This window comes from Oncorhynchus kisutch, linkage group LG10 (genome assembly GCF_002021735.2).
Source record: "Oncorhynchus kisutch isolate 150728-3 linkage group LG10, Okis_V2, whole genome shotgun sequence".
NCBI lineage: Eukaryota > Metazoa > Chordata > Actinopteri > Salmoniformes > Salmonidae > Oncorhynchus > Oncorhynchus kisutch.
This window is the reverse complement of record NC_034183.2, coordinates 53,905,623-53,922,862: the sequence shown is the minus strand read 5'-3', so window position 1 is coordinate 53,922,862 and position 17,240 is coordinate 53,905,623. Positions and strand designations below refer to the sequence as shown.

General features: G+C 44.9%; 1 protein-coding gene across 1 annotated transcript in view; it reads left to right on the top strand.

The window, feature by feature from the left end:
- The window catches only part of LOC109898421 (inactive phospholipase C-like protein 2), a 97,230-nt gene that overhangs the window by 37,427 nt on the left and 42,563 nt on the right, over positions 1-17,240 (top strand). The window lies entirely within an intron of this gene.

The window sequence follows — 17,240 nt, the reverse complement described above, 5'->3', positions numbered from 1 at the left end:
TCTCTCCTCTCTCTCTCTCTCTCTCTCCCTCTCTCTCTCTCTCTCTCTCTCTCTCTCTCTCTCTCTCTCTGTCACACACACTCTCCTCTCAAGGGTGGGATGCATACAGGGTGTGGTGGTAAGCGAGGCAGGGAAACGGAGGGGTCTGAGGCCCACAGGAGAGAGAGAGAGGGCTAGAGCGGGGTAGGGAGGGTAGGATAAGGGGGCAAAGGTGTCCCTCAATCCCGGCTATCACCAGGCAACAGCAGTGTGAGCACCCCTGTGGAGAACAGTAATGACAGGGACTAGAGAGGGACTAGCCCGGGCAGGTCTTCCCATAAACATCACTGTGATGTAGCAGCTGAGCTGGGCTGTAGAGCTGCTGTGGTGGTGGTGCTGTTAGTCTGCCTGCCAACACACAGCATGGGGTACACATGCACTGCAGGAGAGGAGCCGGAATAACACTGGAGGAACCACTTAGCATCTTATCTCCTCTTTTTATCCTCCTCTTTTTGGCACTGCATCAAAAGGTGATTCACCTAGTGTAGGATTTATTTTTAAATGATTCAAACTTTTTCAATTTTGGTTTTGGTACAGGTCTAGCAATTAACCCAAGGCAGCCTGAATCTGACGTGCTTCATGCTTCATATGCGCTAGTTGTAGTGAAACAACTGTTGAGACAGGCTGTGTTATGTCCTGATTCTCATTGAACAGGCGGTAGAGAAGTCCCCTGTTAGCTGAGTCAACCAGGGTCACATCTACTGTGGCACATAGGACTGCATAATAATTGAAAAATAGTACAAAGATAATATCCCAAGGAATAAATACACAATGAGGCTACAGGATAGATAATAAGCCCTAGCAGCAGCGTATGTGTTGAGTCAAAAGAGTGCAAAATGCTGATAGTCCTGGTAGCTTTTTGGTTAACTGTTAGCAGTCTTATGGCTTTGGGGTAAATGCTTTTCGAGAGTCCAGACTTTGTGCATCGGTACAGCTTGCCGTGCGGTAGCAGAGAGAACAGTCTATGACTAGGGTGGCTGTATTTTTTTGGGGGGCCTTCCTCTGACACCGCCTGGTATAGAGGTCCTGGATGGCAGGGAGCTCAGCCCCAGTGATGTACTGGGCCGTACGCACTACCCTCTGTAGTGCCTTGAGGTTGGATGCCAAGCAGTTGCCATACCAAGTGGTGTTGCAGCCAGTCAAGATGCTCTCAGTGGTGCAGCTGTATAACTTTTGGAGGATCTGAGGGCCCATGCCAAATCTTTTAAGCCTACTAAAAGGGGGAACAGGTGTTGTCATGCCTTCTTGACGATTGTGTTGGTGTGTGTAGACCATGTTAATTCCTTAGTGATGTGGACAGCGAGAAACCTGAAGCTCCACTACAGCCCCGTCGATGTGGATGGGGGCGTGCTCGGCCCTCCGTTTCCTGTAAGTCCACGATCAGCTCCTTTGTCTTGCTGACGTTGAAGAGAAGGTTGTTGTCCTGGCACCACACAGCCAGGTCACAGTCCTCCTCCCTGTAGGCTGTCTAATCGTCGTCGGTGATCAGGCCTACCACCGTCGTGTCATCAGCAAACTTAATGGTGTTGAAATTGCAATTGCAGTTGCTTAGAGAAAGAGATGTTGTTTAACAAATATTACATGTTTTTCTCAAAAAGGTAGGTGTCTAAGTTAGTATTTCTAACCTAGGATGTCTAGGGGATAAAATATATAAAATAATCAAATAAGATGATTTTAAAATAAAAAGTTGAATGACGAAGCGCTTAAACATGATCCTAAATATAAACCATCAACTTAGTGTGAATAGCATTAGTGTTAAATATGAGGTTTTTAGTATGACATATCCTTTATATATTTTGACACTTATTTATTTGACTGTTAATATGTATTTGAAAAAAGTCAATAGTTGGAAAATTTGCTAATTTAATTTAAATGAATTCCTTTGTTGATTAGAGGTTATTTAGATTAACCCAGATTGACCCATATGGTCTATCCTCTAGAAACCCATGGACAATATGGACATAGATATACAAAATGAATACAATATGTAAATAATTACAACAAATTATTTTAAGTATAAATTACCAAAGTTATCATAGATTACCATAGATGATCTGTTAATTACCAAAATTACTGAAGATTACAGTAACTTTGGAAAATGACCAGTGGCTTCCCAACCCTAGCTAGATGTAATGCTGAGTAAATGATGATGAGAGAGAAGGAGAGAGAGAGAGAGAAAGTGAGGCAGATCATTGTCTCTGCTGTTTACGTGATGTTCCCTCATCACACTGAAGAAAGCAGCTTGTTTGCGGAGGAACTCCTTGGTGCAGAGTGGTGTTGTGATGCATAAAATAAACTGAGTGAGTGGTTGTGTACACTCTTAGAAAAAACTGTTCCTAAAGGTTTCTTCCGCTGTCCCCATAGGAGAACCCTTTTTGGTTCCAGGTAGAATTCTTTTTGGTTTCGATGTAGAACCCTCTGTGGAAAGGGTTTTTACATGGAACCAAAACGGGGACAGCCAAAGAACCCTTTTAGGTCCTAGATAGCGTCATATTTTCTGGAAGTGTAGTCATATCCAATACCTGGACCCGTAGAAGGAGAGAAAATGAGAACGCAGCCTTGGTTGAGGTACATAAATACATTAAGGATATAGCTTCTGTAGACTGGTGAAATGATGGAGGACGCAACTCTCCTCAGGCCTCACACACCCTCACACTTATCTTGGGTTTCAATACAGGTTCAGGCGGTGCTGAATTCTGACCCATTCATATGAACGCAATAGTCTCAGCCAATGTCATAGGATAAAGAGCCTATTTACGGACATTCAGTGGGACATCAGTTGCATTGGCCATGAAAACTCTCTCCTGACGCTCAAACCTTACATTTGAGTCATTTAGCAGACGCTCTTATCTAGCGCGAGTTACAGGGAGCAATTAGGGTTGAGTGCCTTGCTCAAGGGCACTTCAACAGATTTTTTCACCTAGTCGGCTAGCGACCTTTCGGTTACTGGCCCAACGCTCTTAACCGCTGGGCTACCTACCTTAGAAGGCACTTAGAGCAAATGTCAAGTAAACGTACTTGTTCTTTGGTCAAACACGCTTCGGCAGCTTCTCCTTCCAACACAGATTTTCACTTTTCACTCTGTCTGTCTCTCGCTTTGTCTCTCTCCCGTGTCACTCAGTGCTATTTTCCAAGAATCAATGAATGTGATGGTAGTCAATAACACCGCTCAGTGTGATGTCCCTGACCCTGCCGCAGGGAACCTCTCTCTGCACTGAGCCTGAGGAGATAATAGCCTTCTGCACCCCCTAACACCCTGCAGACACGCACATGCCACAAGGCTGCCCTCACCTGACCTCAGCCTCAGCTCCAGCCCAAGCCTCATCCCCAGCCTCAGTCGCAGCCTCCTACCAGTCCCACAATCCACTGCTTTGTGTCCTACATACCAGGGGAATCAGGTTGCCATGCAGTGAAAGTGGGTCAGATGACACGGGGGGCAGAGGTGTCAGCTTGTGCTCTTAAAGCTTTTCCCGGCTTCTCTGCTTTCATCTCCCCCCATTCCCGCTCTCTGAGGGAATCCTGACCTTTAGAGAAGACGAAGAGATGCCAGATGGGTGGTTTAAGAACGTGCTGTGGCAGCTCTAAAAATAGGGTCCGCTCCCTCACGCTTTCCCTGCGTTCCCCCTGGCTGGCCCTATGGGTGGATAGCGGGCTCCACTCTGTCTCCTCTCTGGTTTCTCTCCTCTCCATCCATCAGCAGACCTGACCCTGACATCCCTCCTTCCTCCCCGCTGCAGTCGATCCCTTCCTGGGCACGCTGCAGCCCCCCATCACCTTGAGTCCTCCAGCCTCCTGCTCAACCATGGCCTACATTTGTCTCTTTCACAGGAACTGTGCAATGAAGGTGTAAATCGTATCAAAGCTAATGTAATTCTTCAAGACAGAATTATCTCACGTCAATGAAGGAGAGGCTGTTCTAATCATGGAAGATAAAAAGAGTTAACAGGTGATGTTGGTTAACTAGAGTCAATGAGACAGTATCTACCTCCCCTCCCCGTTCCCTGTTCTGAACACAGACCGTGTTATTACAAGTTCCACTCTGGCACTACAAGTCAGCCCTAAGCCATTACGATTTACCCGCACTGTAGGAGAGAGAGAGAGAGAGAAATGTTGCCTGCCTGGATGGTGAATCTGGGGTGAGTTCTTCTCTCTGGAGAAGGCAGAAGAAACAATGATAGCGAAGGGCTGCTGCATCTCCAGGCCTCTCAGGGAGACGGAGACAGAAGGAGCCCAGGAGAGGAGCAGGCTGCTGGGGAGTATTTATAGAGTTGAGTGGGCTTCACAGGCACGCGCTTTGCGGGCGTGGAATGTGTCAGAAAGAAAACGCATCATTCACCAAAAGCCCTCCGAGACATATTTTTATTTAGCCAAATACAGAGTGAGAGAAAGAGTTTTTTTTTTTTTTTACAAAAACTTCTGGCCCATTGTGTAGTAATCTGCCTGGCCTTCTACCACTCCCTCCTTAACTCCTACTCAGGTGACTGAGCTCTACTGAACAGCAGCCAATTAGACCACCCCTCCCTCTGACAGTGTGTGTGTGTCCATGCTTGCTGCCTGGTGTGTTTATGAATGCAGTTTTCAGCTATGCTAACATAATTGCAAAAGGGGTTTCTAATGACCAGTTAGCTTTTTAAAATTATAAACTTGGATTAGCTAACACAACGTGCCATTGGAACACAGGAGTGATGGTTGCTGATAATGGGCCTCTGTACGCCTATGTAGATATTCCTTAAAAAATCTGCCATTTCCAGCTACAATAATAATTTCCAACATTAACAGTGTCTACACTGTATTTCTGATCATTTGATGTTATTTTAATGGACAAAAAATTTGCTTTTCTTTCAAAAACAAGGACATTTGTAAGTGGCCCCAAACTTTTGAACGGTAGTGTATGTATGTATGAGGAGGTCAAGAATAGATTGCCGGACTGTATTGAGTGTGTGTCATATTGTAGTAATTGTATGCATGGATTCAGGACATCAATGATGACCTCGAAAAAGGAGATGTTGGAGAAACTAGATTGTGTGTGTGTGTGTGTGTCTGCGTGTGAACAGGACAGGATTCCCCTCCTGCCTTGGAGTGGAGGTGCACTGCAGCAGCTGTACAACTCTCAGGCGACAATCAAACAGGAAGGGGCACCTCTCTTCCCCCTTCAGCTGCATTGCAGACTGCAGTCAAGGTTACCACAGTCGCCGCGGCGATGGGCTGAGGTATTCAGGGGGCCGAAGAGAGGAGAGGCCAACTAGGAAAACGTACCGGCCTCTCTCTCTCTGTCCCATAATGCATTTATTTATAGCCAGAGAACCTTCATATGCTGACTGCTGCAGCTCACACTCCAACACCGGTTGAAGTTTCAGGGCTGGGTACCGGGGGGGAACCAGTTCATTTGTATTTGATTGCATTGATAGAATCTGTGTCCCTATGTCCTCTGTTCTCTTTCTGTCTTTCTCTCCCCCCCCCTCTCTCTCCCGTTCTCTCTGTGTGTCTTTGATCTGCTGGCTGTCTGTCATATCACATGAAAGCCTTTCCTCCAAGGCGGGACTAAATGCCGTGGAGATGTGTGACAAAGGACTGGCAGCATGATATTTCCTCTCAATCGCACTACTGTCCATTCATCTGTTCCCTCTGTCTGTGATCAACCAAGCTGACGCTCACTCTCTCGCTCTCTCCGTAACATTTACCACACAGCTACAGGCTGTATGTGTGTTGTTTGTTCCGATCATGGAGGTATAGGCCTAGTCGTAAGATATTGCTGCTGTGTTTAAATTAGGTTCGAGGCCTTTAGGGAACAGCAGTCTTGACATTCCGTCATGTGGCCGAGGAGCTACAACATTCCTTATCATCAGAGAAAAAAAAGAAGAAAAAAAAAGAAGGTGAGTAGCAGTAATGTTCCTGTAAATCTAGAATGGCTACAATAAACTCAGAGAGGAGGAAGTATGGAAGTCATGTCAACAGTAGGCTATCCTCACTCACACTCACACACATTTCTTTACCTCTCTCTCTCTCTCTCTCTCTCGCTCTCTCTCTTTCTCTCGCTCTTTCTTTCTCTCTCTCGCTCTCTCTTTCTCTCGCTCTCTCTCTTTCTCTCGCTCTCTCTCTTTCTCTCACTTTCGCTCTTTCTCTCTCTCTCTCTATCTCTCTCTCTCTCTCTCTCTCTCTCTCTCTCTCTCTCTCTCTCTCTCTCATTCTCTCTCTCTCTCTCAAATGCGATTCTTTGTGAGTTGGTTAAAAACATCTGCCTCTGTTAGTTGGTATTCGGGCGGTGATGAATAATTTCCCGTGGGGGACATGCCAACGATGCCAGCACACACCACTAGCCCTGCCTTAATTGTTTCTGCAGCATCAATCTAATGTCTTGATTGCGGCTCAGTGACTAGCTAGCGCGGCAGATATCGGTAAGGGGTTTGGAGAGACCCATGTGTCAACGCACCAGTGTCAACAATTACACCTCCTTCATCAGAAGTCATCAATGTGGAACTGAGCAAAAAACCATTCATGTAAAACCTAATCGAACATCACACTGTAGGAAAATGTGACAATGACAAACATGACTGGAATATGACTGGAAGGCTTTCATGTTACTATTCCATTTTTTAAATGAACTGAACATGTTGAATTGGAAATATGTCCATTGATCCACTGGTCCACCAATCACCAACAAAGTGTAATGGCACACACAGGAGCAGTGATAGGTTGTTGTGATCAGCTAAGGAGGGGTATTCAGAGGTGATGGGACATGGTGGATCTGAGATGGCAGATACCAAAAATGAGCAGATTCAGTGAGCTTCAGAAAATGCTCACATCAAGTGTAAGAGGTCATACACATAACTCCTAACCCTGAACCTAACCCCTAACTCTAATCCTATCCTAACCCTAATTGTAACCCTGAACCTAACCCCTAACTCTAATCCTACCCTAACCCGAATTATAACCCTGAACCTAACCCCTAACTCTAATCCTACCCTAACCCTAATTTTAACCCTGAACCTAACCCCTAACTCTAACTCTAATCCTACCCTAACCCTAATTTTAACCCTGAACCTAACCCCTAACTCTAAAATGCCCCCACTTTTGGACTGGCAAAATGCCCCCACTTTTGGACTGGCGAAATGCCCCTACTTTTGGACTGGCGAAATGCCCCCAACTTTTCCTTGTTCAACTATCCTTGTGAGGACTTCTGGTCCCCACAAAGATAATAAAACCAAACCACACACACACAGTGGGAAAACCTTAAGAGAAAATGTACCTTCTAAGCATTAAGAATGTGATTCAACAGAGAGAGACAATATGACAATGTGAGACATTGCGATGCAGGCGACAGCAACACTTATCTAACCTAATCCACGGAGATACCATGTTTCTTAGAACATCTAGGAAGAGTGATTTAAAACATTATGGTTCAAAGAACATTCTCTAACCTCCGAGAGATGAGACAGGAAACGACCCCCCCATGTCAACCCTTCTATCTTACCACCCTCCAACCCCCCCTCCATCTTACACCCACCTACATCTTCCCTCCTCCGTAAGTGTCCCCTTCAGAGGGCGTACGCTCCTCCCCCGTTCAGTTTCTCTACCCGTCACAGGGCTGAAATAGTAATGTACAGGACTAGATAATTGGCCCCATCGGAGATGCATGGGCCTGGATGGAGAGAATGAGAGAAGAGAGGTAGAGGAGAGGCAATCAACAGGGAAATGAGACAGATGAAATACAGGAGAGGAGAGCTGCTCCCTCCCTCCCTCCCCATATTCAGAAAGGTGGGATATGATGAACGACCCTCCAGCCTCCACCATCGGCCTACTGTCAGCAGACTACATGTATCGAAGGGTTTCATGACGGACAGTAAAAAGAAACACAGCGTTTACACATTCTGTTGTAACTGATTTATTTAGAACGGCCTATAAGTCTCTCTCCCCTGTTATTACTTTTGGTATACGGGAGTTCAATACCATTGACCAGCTAGCCTCTCCGTGGCCCTGTTCTTAATGGATTGTTCGGTGCAGTTAGGCTTGTTGAAAGTTCTCCAGAGAGTTTCCTGTCATTATTAGAGAAGAAATGGAAAGAGCGTTAACACATACTGTATTGGTTTTAGTTTTTAGGGCACATCCATAGTAGAGCGCACCTACACACACACACATACACACACACACACACACACACACTGCATTAGTGAACTACTTACTGAGTGGGATTTAGCTACTAGCGACACTAGTGTTCCAAAGTTTGGGGTCACTTAGAAATGTACTTGTTTTTTAAAGAAAATCACATTTTTTGTCCATTAAAATAACATAAGATTGATAAAAAATACAGTGTAGACATTGTTAATGTTGTAAATGACAATTGTAGCTGGAAAAGGCAGATTTTTTCAAATGGAATATTTACATAGGCCTACAGAGGCCCATTATCAGCAACCATCTCTCCTGTGTTCCAATCCAAGTTTATAATTTTAAAAGGCTAATTGATCATTAGAAAACCCTTTTGCAATGATGTTATCACAACTGAAAACTGTTGTTCTGATGAAAGAAGCAATAAAACTGGCCTTCTTTAGACTAGTTGAGTATCTGGAGCATCAGCATTTGTGGGTTCGATTACAGATTCAAAATGGCCAGAAACAAAGAACTTTCTTCTGTAACTCGTCTATTCTTGTTCTGAGAAATGAAGGCTATTCCAAGTGAGTGTGTACTATTCCCTTCACAGAACAGTGCAAACTGGCTCTAACCAGAATAGAAAGAGGAGTGAGGCCCCGGTGCACAACTGAGCAAGAGGACAAGTACATTAGTGTCTAGTTTGAGAAACAGACACCTCACAAGTCCTCAACTGGCAGCTTCATTAAATAGTACCCGCAAACCCCAGTCTCAACGTCAACAGTGAAGAGGTGCCCCCGGGATGCCGGCCTTCTAGGCAGAGTTGCAAAGAAAAAGCCATATCTCAGACTGGCCAATAAAATGAAAATATTAAGATGGGCAAAAGAACACAGACACTGGACAGAGGAAGAATGGAAAAAAAGTGTTATGGACAGACAAATCTAAGTTTGAGGTGTTCGGATCACCAAGAAGAACATTTGTGAGATGCAGAAAAAATGTAAAGATACTGGAGGAGTGCTGGACGCCATCTGACAACCATGGTGGCCGATTAATTAGGGCCGATTTCAAGTTTTCATGACAATCGGTAATCTGCATTTTTGGACACCGATTATATTGCATTCCACGAAGAAACTGCGTGGCAGGCTGACCACCTGCAGTAAGGAGCCATGGAAAGTGCTAGCTAGCATTAAACTTATCTTATAAAAAACAATCAATCTTCACATAATCACTAGTTAACTACACATGGTTGATGATATTACTAGGTTAACTAGCTTGTCCTGCGTTGCATGTAATCAATGCGGTGCCTGTTAATTTATTATCGAATCACAGCCTACTTTGCAAAACAGGTGATAATTTAACAAAAGCACATTCGTGAAAAAAGCACAATCGTTGCACGAATGTACCTAACCATCAACATCTTTTGCCTTTCTTAAAATCAATACACAGAATTATATTTTAAAACCTGCATATTTAGTTCAAAGAAATTCATGTTAGCAGGCAATATTAACAAGGGAAGTCAGGGTATATGCAACAGTTTGGGCCACCTGGCTCGTTGCGAACTAATTTGCCAGAATTTTACATAATTATGACATAACATTGAAGGTTGTGCAATGTAACAGCAATATTTAGACTTAGGGTTGCCACCCGTTTGATAAAATACGGAACAGTTCCGTATTTCACTGAAAGAATAAACGTTTAGTTTTCAAAATGATAGTTTCCGGATTTGACCATATTAATGACCATATTTCTGTGTTTATTATATTATAATTAAGTCTATGATTTGATATTTGATAGAGCAGTCTGACTGAGTGGTGGTAGGCAGCAGCAGGCTCGTAAGCATTCATTCAAACTTTACTGCGTTTGCCAGCAGCTCTAGCAATCCTTGATCACAGTGCTGTTTATGACTTCAAGCCTATCAACTCCCGAGATTAGGCTGGCAATACTAAAGAGCCTGTTAGAACATCCAATAGTCAAAGGTATATGAAATACAAATGGTATAGAGAGAAATAGTCGACGTGTCATAATTCCTATATTGACTGCAACCTAATATTTATTTACTGGGAATATGGAAGAACTGGGAATATTGAACCACCAGCTTTCACATGGTACATATTGCACTTTTACTTTCTTAACCAACACTGTGTTTTTGCATTATTTAAACCAAATTGAACATGTTTCATTATTTATTTGAGACTAAATAGATATTATTTATGTATTATATTAAGTTAAAATAAGTGTTCATTGTTAATTCAGTATTGTTGTAATTGTCATTATTTCAAATATATATATAAAACAATCGTCCGATTTAATCGGTATCAGTTTTTTTTTGGTCCTCCAATAATCGGTATCGCATCGGTGTTGAAAAATCTATATCGGTTGACCTCTAGTCTGGGGTGCTTTGGTGGTTGTAAAGTGGGAGATTTCTACAGGGTAAAAAGGATCTTGAAGAGGGAAGGCTATCACTCCATTTTGCAACACCATGCCATAACTTGTGGATGGCGCTTAATTGGAGCCAATTTCCTCCTACAACAGGACAATGACCCAAAGCACAGCTCCAAACTATGCAAGAACTACATAGGGAAGAAGCAGTCAGCTGGTATTCTGTTTATTATGGGGTGGCCAGCACAGTCACCGGATCTCAACCCTATTGAGCTGTTGTGGGAGCAGTTTGAAGTGCCTATCAAGCCAATCCAGTTTGTGGGACGTGCTTCAGGAAGCATGGGGTGAAATCTCTTCAGATTACCACAACAAATGGACAACTAGAATGCCAAAGGTCTGCAAGGCTGTAATTGCTGAAAATGGAGGATTCTTTGACGAAAGCAAAGTTTGAAGGACACAATTATTATTTCAATTACAAATCATTATGTATAACCTTGTCAACGACTTGACTATATTTCCTATTCATTTTGCAACTCATTTCATGTATGTTTTCATTGGAAAACAAGGACATTTCCAAGTGACCTCAAGCTTTTGAGTGGTAGAGTATGTCTGTTAAAACTGGAACAATGCTGCTGAGTTGTGGGTTTGGATGGCTTCACCGAGTGGGATTTCCTCAGACTGGCTCGCTGAGATTCTGTTAAGACAGGTTTTCTCATGAACATCTTCCGCGTGGGTGAGATTCAAACTCACCATGTGAGACTCTAAACTGCCTTCATGTGAGAGATTAGCTTAACAAATACCAGAATGTTGACACGGGCTGTGTGAATCTCTCTCTTCCCCTCTCTCTCTCTCTCCTCGCCAATCTCTTTCCACATCTTTCCTGTTGCGTTTTGCCCTTGTAAAAGGTGAGTGATATGTGCTCAGCACAGGCTGTAGCTGGATTCAGGTATCACCCAGTGTGTGATGGTGATGAGGGAAAGGGGGGGGGGGGGGGTTGGGTAATGCCTGCATGGTGTGGTAATACCAGATCAGTGTAGTCTTACCCCTGATAACCTGTCACGGTGCTGGGACAAGCTGCAGGGCTCACCTCACCAGCCGCGCTGACCTGTCACGGTGCTGTGACAAGCTGCAGGGCTCACCTCACCGGACGCGCTGACCTGTCACGGTGCTGGGACAAGCTGCAGGGCTCACCTCACCGGCCGCGCTGACCTGTCAAATCCACCAGGCTTATGGCTCCTCTGCCTGTCTGTACTGTATGTATGCAGGACTGTGTAGCGTAGCCGGAGCCGTGACTGCTTGTCCCATTGCGTGTGTCTGTGTGTAGGCTTTCATGCTCTGATCCCTTCCTCTGCTCATCTCCCCCATGAGTCACTGTGTGTTTGGAGAGATAGAGAAAGATGACGTCATCCACTCCCCTCTGTTCCGCTTTTCCTCCCTTTCCCCCACGGCCCTGTGGTGTGTGTTATTCATGGCTCCAGCTAGAGATCCATGGAGTTCTTCATGACATTCTACTTGTTGCAGAGGATGTGGTACAAGGACTTTAGCAGAGTCGTTTTGCTCTAGTACTAAGCATCCCAGACAGGCCTGCCGGTGCAGTGGCGTAGTGAATGGAGCAATAAGTCCCACAGGAAGAGATAACCATCCCTAAGGGGACGCAGTCATCACTGTCCTATTCAACACTGTGGATTCAGCACAGCAAAGCACACAGTTGGCCTTCACACTCTACAGGCCTGTGCATTGGCATGTGGCAGCAGCCTTATCTATCCTGTGTGGAGATGTGTGTTATTTGAGTGTCTGAGCTGTTTGTTTGTGTATGTAAGAGCAGTGTGCAGCTCCACTGCCTCTCTCTCTGAGCAGCCCTGTGTAGCCATGCTGTAGTGGGAGAGGTCAGGCAGACAGGGCACCCCCGAGGTCCTTCGCAGACTCCCATCTGGCCCTGGGGAGGGGCAGGCAGGGCCACAACGACACATTCCTACAACGACACGGGCTGGGGGAGGGAATGATAGACAGAGGGTAGGGACACATGAGAAAGGTATGGGCGATTTGGAGAGGAGCTAATGGATTCTGTGATGGATCCTAGATGGATCCTAGATGGATCCTAGAAGGATATGGATAAAGAAGTACATATACCTTGCAGCAGCCTCCCAAGTCTTCCCTATGGTTGGTTAAGGTTCATAATATGCAGTCAATGGGATATTTAAGCAATAAGGCCCGAGGGGGTGTGGTATATGGCCAATATACTACGGCTAAGGCCTGTTCTTCGGCAAGACGCAATGCGGAGTGCCTGGATACGGCCCTTAGCCGTGGTATATTGTATATTAGTATATTTTACTTGCTATATTGTATTTACTTTGCCACCATGGCCTTTTTTTGCCTTTAACCCCCTTATCTCACCTCATTTGCTCACATCATATATAGACTTGTTTCTACTGTATTATTGACTGTATGTTTGTTTTACTCCATGTGTAACTCTGTGTTGTTGTATCTGTCGAACTGCTTTATCTTGGCCAGGTCGCAATTGTAAATGAGAACTTGTTCTCAACTACCTTACCTGGTTAAAAAAAGGTGAAATAAAAATGAAATAAATGCATTTCTATTATAAACTGACTTGACTTTCAGCCAATCGAGTCGACCTTTTATGTCAAACAGGACATATCTTCGTCCAGATCTAACAAACCAGTCTTGTGTACCCGCTACAGTGGACCTCACAAGGCTGGTCACACTGGTTGTCTTTAAAGTTAAGTGGGGAGCATTCTCCACGTCGGACCTGTTTATAGGTTAGTGGTAGTCAGAGGAGCGTGTGACAGACAGACAGACAGACAGACAGGGTTGATGTGAGGAGAGCGGGTGTGATGCTGCCCTTCACTGGACGATGGGGCCTGTCTCACAGCCTGCCTGTCCCCATCAGCGTCACCACTCCATCAGGCCCAGTCATAAACCCCCCTTACCCCCCCATCCCCACCCACCCCGAACCCCGCTGGGGGCACTCAGCCGCCTTCACACACGACTACCAAAATACCCCCTGTCACCCCAGCAACAGCAGCAACAGGTGAGGGAGGCGAGATTAGGCTAAGTTGACCTGCAGCTGAGCTGACCACCGGAACGGGGATGGGACTAACTGACACCTCTGCCAGGAAACAGCCTGGAGGGAGGGGTGAGAACATGAAGTGGAGGGGTTGAAGGGAGAGACAGAGAGAGGGAGATGGACAGAGAGAGACAGAGAGGGAGAGAGAGAGATGCATGGATGGGTTTATTGGTGTGTGCATTGTGCTTGGGTCTAGGAAACAGGAATTGGAGGTTAAATGGAAGTGGCCGAGAAAAACATGTGAAAGGGTCAGGAGTTTCGTCCTAACTGACTAATTATTGTATTTCATTTCTTGTTGATTTTTTTGTTGTTGATTGTTATCGTGACCTTCTTGTCTCCTGCTGTCCTTTTAAGGCTGTGGTTTAATCGAACATTTGAACAACCAAGCCCAAAGTTCCCCAACCGTCTCTGGCAATCAATGCGGCTGTTGTAGGTTAAATCAAGATGAAAACGCAACAAAACAGTATCTGTGTGACAATGAAAATGTTGCAGTCCACACACACCCACGCCCAGGCATGTATACACACAGATCCCACACGCACGCACCTTCTGTGTGCCTGCTTTAATGTGATGTAGGGAGATCAGAGAGCAACAGCTTGTCCTGCTGAGCCCTCAAGCTAATTATAACTTCACGGAGGGTCGGCTAATGAAACACAAGATTACCCACACCCTTTGACCTTTCAGACGCCGTCTGTAGTTTTCTTGTCCCGTGAAGAAGCCAAATGGGGAGGGACTTGGAAGCCATGGTTAAAGAGTCCAGGATGGGGGTGAAATGTGATCTCGTAATTATTGCCCCCTGCGTCATCGATGTGGGCGCTAGGGGGAGAGAGGGGAGTGTGTCGGAGGAAAGGGAGCAGGGGGAGGGGGTGGGGAGCCCATGCAGGGTGGGTGGTGGTGTGGTGTTCCATGATGTTGTGAGCTGCGTCCCAAAGGCACTCTATTCCCTATGTAGTGCACTGGACCCTTATCAAAAGTAGAGCACTATTTTGGGAATAGGGTGTCATTTGGGACACGATCTTACTCCCTCTGTCAATAATGGCTGACCCCTGGCCGTGACCCCACTCTCCAAGGGTGTGTCAAGGGGAGTGGGATATGCAAAAAACACATAGGACAAATTATTATGATGATTTATTATTATTATTATTGTACCACTGGTGTCTGTTGAGTGAGAGTGAAGTAGCACTTCTCTTCCCTCCAGCTGAACCAACAGACCGTCTTGCAGGTGGTTTATGTTTTACTATACCCCGATGATTCCTGCCACTGTTTCGCACAACAACTGTATGGGAAACGAAAAACAAACACCTGCATTTATCCTTCCTTAGATTGTTTATGGCTCCCATGACACTGCCCCCGTGGTGGGGTGCCCTGGTAAAGCCAAGGCCTGTTTTCGCCGTTGACTGGAGGCAGTTTTTTTTTTTTTTACGCCTGCTGTGCTTACCCTTTGATCTGGGTGGTCTGTGTACTGGTCCCCAACACTCCATCTGTTACTGAGACGCTTTAACATGCTGTGCTGAGAATCCATAATGGACTAGGCATTTCATTATTTTCAACCAGGGCTAATACCTTCTGACTTCAAAAGGTTGAAATTCAATGATATTCACCCACTGCCCAGAGTGGGTGAAAACGCGCTTTGGTGAAATTTCACTTCCCTATGTTATAAAATGTATTTTACCAAGACAAATATGTTCTGAGTCGTTCAGTGGGGTCTTTCCCTAACATATCACTAACATTATGTCCAAGAAGTCGGATTCTGTAACCTAATACATCCGATAATAAGAACAGAGCTCTGTTGACAAAGTGGCGGCACTTTGAGGATTTGACATGTCGTGGTGGTCATATGAAAGTTGTTTCCGTGGGTCTCAAAAAAAAATATGAACATGACACAAGCTGAATTAAATGTTAAAGGCTTTGAAAATAAAAAAGCATGCATTACACTCAGTACTCTGTTGACATTTCACGGAGATATGCTTGTTTTTCGGAGAAATCGTGATTTCGCATCAGGCATCGTCTGCTATTGCCTGTCAGGTGTAAGATGGATGGCTTTGCTCTGGGGGGGGATTTGTCAGGTCTGTACAAGCATCTGCTGAGGTGGGGAGGGGAGGGGCATACATACACACTCCTGGATGACCTTGTGACCTTATTCCCTCCCAAAACACAAAGTAAAGTCTCAGAGTTTAGACTTATTCAAATAGAGAGGATTCACAAAAAGTTCAGATTCACAGACAGTAGAACGTGAGTGAGCTAGATTAAGTATCTTTCCGCCATTTAGTGTCATGAAAGATTTTGGAGCTCAGTTAAGTCGATGGCAAGTGACAAGCCGATAGCTCGTTATGTCTGATGTGCCTTCATGAAAACCTCTTACAAGTCGATTCCCACTTTATCTTTCAGTAAGGAGATGTACAGACTCATACACATTTGGAATAGTTAGTGTCACAGATGTCATTATTCCCTGTGTCTGTGTGTGTTATCTCACTCCATCTTAGTACACAGGTCCAATAGGGATATTAGACAATATCTACTATACTGTACAGTGGTAGGTCTGAAAGCCAGTTACAATGAACCTTTCCCCATTTCTTGGCAGGAGGTATGGAGCCTCTTTGCCTGTCTCTGTCTTTCTATTTCTCTCTGTTTATCTCTCTCTCATTATCTCTGTCTCCCCCAGTCTTATAATCTGTAAGGATCCAGAGCTGCCCAGGAGTTACTGAGGGAGATAAGACTAATTAGAAGTGCACTGGGCTTTGCAAATATTGCAGACAGGCTCTGCTAGTGCCTGTTGTCTGCCTCTAACAAGGAAATGAATATACAAAGTTAATGAATCCCCCCCCTGATAAGTTTCTAGTTTTAATGTCACGTGCTCAAGTACAGTGAAAAGCCTTTCTTGCAAGCTCTTATTCTAACAATGCAGTAATCAATATCTGTGTGTGTGAATGTGTAGAGTCCTGTGAGTGTGCAATAAGAAAAATATCAGAATCTCATTTGCAGCTCTATTGTAGTTTGGAAATGAGTTTTGAAGGCCCTTAGGAGTGTTTGAGGAATTACACTATTGAAACATGAGCCAAAACAAAATGGAATCCGCTGCCTCATAGTCCTATCATTAAACTGAGTGCTGCACTTCTAAATGGAAACAGTCCTCGTACGGCCTGCATTATATTACCATTTGTCTTGAGGAGAGACCGTGGGAGCCTTCACCACGCAGTTACACAATGTAAACTGGGAGCTGAATAATCAGACAAGGAAATATACATTTTAAACATGCATCTGAGTATCATCCAAAAGGCCAATGTCTTTGTGTTGCACAATGTTAGGAATCTGTTTAAAATAGCATTGATTTAGTTATTTCTTCCGGCAGTCAGGTGTCAGAGCAGGCACGGCATGGGGCGTCCATGGCACTGGGCTGGCACTAATGACCAAGCCTCCGGGGGCTTGGCTTGGTGAGGGGTGAGCAGGGGAAGGAAGGTGGCGGCTGCGTGAAAACAGAAATGCCTACCATGTCCTCCATAACTGGTCTTCTGATGACTGGTTATTAATGCCTGCTGTCAGGACCAGTGTGGTTTAGCAGAACTTAGAGGGAGGTAAATCAGATCCATCTTTACCTGCCAGCAGCACAGGGACAGTCTGTGTTGAAACTTTGTGTCCACAGTGTACACATCCATCC